The sequence below is a fragment of the Dermacentor andersoni genome, chromosome 10 (assembly GCF_023375885.2).
Source record: "Dermacentor andersoni chromosome 10, qqDerAnde1_hic_scaffold, whole genome shotgun sequence".
NCBI lineage: Eukaryota > Metazoa > Arthropoda > Arachnida > Ixodida > Ixodidae > Dermacentor > Dermacentor andersoni.
This window is the reverse complement of record NC_092823.1, coordinates 25,254,413-25,257,559: the sequence shown is the minus strand read 5'-3', so window position 1 is coordinate 25,257,559 and position 3,147 is coordinate 25,254,413.

Sequence of the window (3,147 nt, the reverse complement as noted above, 5' to 3'; positions counted from 1 at the left end):
AATTCTTATGATTTCTTACATTCTATTTCTTAATAGCTAAACAATGTTAGCATACTTTTGTACTGTACTTTGTCCTATTATTTACTGTCACTATTACTTTGTAATCTCATTTATGTTTGTACTTCTCTCTCCCCTGTTATGTGATGCGCTATAATGAATGCCTTTAAGGGCACCATTGAGCGCTGCAACACTGCTACTTTGATTTAGCAGTGTTGTGAGGCATTTTGCCCCCCCAGGTAAAGTCAAACTACTGCACTCCTCTCTACTCTAGCGCCAAATTTAGGTGCATCATATGAAGAATTTTAAGACACGTTGTAAGGCATTAGTAACTAATATGGGAAGAAAGTTGGTGCACAGGTTTCCAGGCATCACTTCATTGTTCTTTCAAAAGTCAGTCATCCACAGTGCACTTGAAATTGGATATTTTACGGAATCCTACATTGTCCTTTGCCCATCGGTGAAATGTAAATGTTAAAGTGGGGTGAGGAACGACTAGATGCGATGTGCCCATCTAGAGCTGCAAAATCTAAGTGGCCACTTGTTTCGCCTACAGCACAATATACCTCTGCTTGGTTGTGTTGCTGGTCAGAAATATACATACAAAATAACAGAAGGTGCTCCTGTGCCAATATATTCACAAATGCCTTACCTGATTATACAGGTGCCATCCATTAGCATCAAAACATGGCCTGCACAACAAGCACAGCGGAAATTGTAGTGTTATATCTTGCACACAGAAATGTAGAAAAGTGTAAACAAAGCACTGTGCTAAAATTTGTCTCGTGAATTCCTACTGTGCCAACTATGCAGATTGATGACATATAGTTTGATGTGGGAGCTAGCCCAATGCACATGTACACAAAGAAAAATGATTCACCTCTTAAATATGTAAAATGACGCCCAGATAGGCACAATAAATTTTCAGCTCTGTATGCTTCAGTGTTATGCTAGAAGAAAACGTTTTTTTAGTGTGTTGCTCATTCACAATTATATACCAACTATGCATATAGAAGAAGAATCTGCAATCTTTTAGACTGCGTGTTAAAATGCCGTGTATACAAACCCAGGGAAAACATGGGGAAGGCGGGAGATGGAAATTGAAGATGATGAGCAAAACGAGAACAAGGTGAAAGCAGGAGCCAACGTTTCAACAAGTGGGCTTGTCTTCTTCAAGGCGGCATATGCTTTCCTCTCCACAGTTACAGATATTAAGAATTAGTTTGGTTGATGCCCAGCCTGATACTGCATGATTATACTGACACATGCATGCAATTGTTTATCCTTTTTCTGTGGATTGCATTTCACCTACTAACAACTGAAAGATATCAGTCAACGTGAGATGCAAATAGTGTTGTACTTTGCGGAAGGTATATACGTATATATATCTCTCTCTATATATATAGCACCAGTGATTACGTTACGACCTTTGACGAGTCATGTGACGCACTTGACACACCATGCTCGCCGCTAGGTTGTTGTGCTTTGAGTGCCACATGTTTCTTTGGGCACAGGTTTGACCAAGAAAGAGTGAATGCTTTGAAGTGATGTTGCCAGTGTGTTATTCTACACTGTCACGACAACGCGACAGTGCTCTGAAGTATATTTATTGATTTGACAGCAAGAATTTCATAGACATTTTCTGTGGCATGAAGGTAGGAGATGCAGATCTGAATCATTATCATTATTATATATACATATTATTACTGTATTAATAATTAATATACGTTGTTGTACTGTGTGGTAGTACAATATATTGTATACCGATCAACACAGTCAGTGCTCAAAGTTAGCCAGGGCTCGAGAGATTCCGGGCTCTCTTCCATTTTCTGAGCAAAGGGTCGGCCCTGCCTTTGCAGGTCAACTGTAACACTGCGGCACCCATTCGACAAGCACTGAAGGTGATGTTATTGCCAGTAGTGCCTTGTGAGAGGAAATTCCAACTCTCCAATTTTTAGAATAATGACTTAAATAAAAATAACGACTCGATTTACAACCTCTGTCTGAGCAGCGTGATCGTGAATGCCTTAAATTGTTGCATAATCTAATTAACACCCCATGCTACTCCTTAAAGAACAACTATCTGTCTCCTGATAAATTGAAACCTACTAGGAATAGCCACAAACATAACCTTGCACCATTTCAACCGCACACTAACCTATTTAAGTATAGCCTCTGTCCTCATACAATTGAAAAATGGAACTTCATTACTCCCAGGTGAAACTAGGTCACTGCCTTTAGAGAAAATTTTGTGTAATTTAACTTGATTCATGCTGTGTTTATTATACTGATTGTATCTTTTATATTGAAGTTATCATGTTTCTTAAGGTGCTAAAGTTCATTTGTGCAGAAGAATATTTTGTTATATGCAGTGTACAAACCAACTCCTGTGATAGCCCAACTGGGCAACAGTATGTGAAAATAAAAATAAATAAATGAATAAGTGATTAATCAGCTGATAGGGAATGAGCAAAGACAGGGCAACAGCTATATTGTTCTACTTCTGCATGCATTTCCCCAAAGCATAGCACGTGACAGTCAACACCCTTAATTGCTCGACTAATTAAGATTCTTGACACAGCTAGCATACTGTTTCATGAGTCAGTTGATTGTGAACCTACCTATTCGTGAATTATTGAAGGTTCACCTTGGTTTCTTAGTTTACAAATTAATTTTAATTCGTTTATTTTTGCATTAAGAGTACAGTGCTATACCAAAGATGCATGTACTTTGTACACTTATGCAGTAAGCAGGTGTGAAACCATGAAATATATTCTTGTAGTGCCCTGAGGTTCTAGGTCCTTTCGGCTCCCCTTACCACCGGTACCACTAGCCGCACCAGTGGTGTGGCTGGTATGTCGATACCGCCGGAGTGCTTTATTGAGCGATATGTGTGAACGTGACACGCGCGGCTTGCCCGTAAATCCGTTTCACTTGCGCGTGCCGCGTCAACATAAACACGCCATTTCTTTTTTCTTTCTTTTTCTGGTGAAAATGGGGCACAACATCGAATAAACGAAGCTTTGCCCAACACGTTTACAAACGGACAAACACGAAAGAATCACCAATCTGACTCAACATTGACATGTTTAATTGACCAACGATTTGGCGGCTGTCCATTGTATTTGTTAGCTTGTTAATTATGCTGTT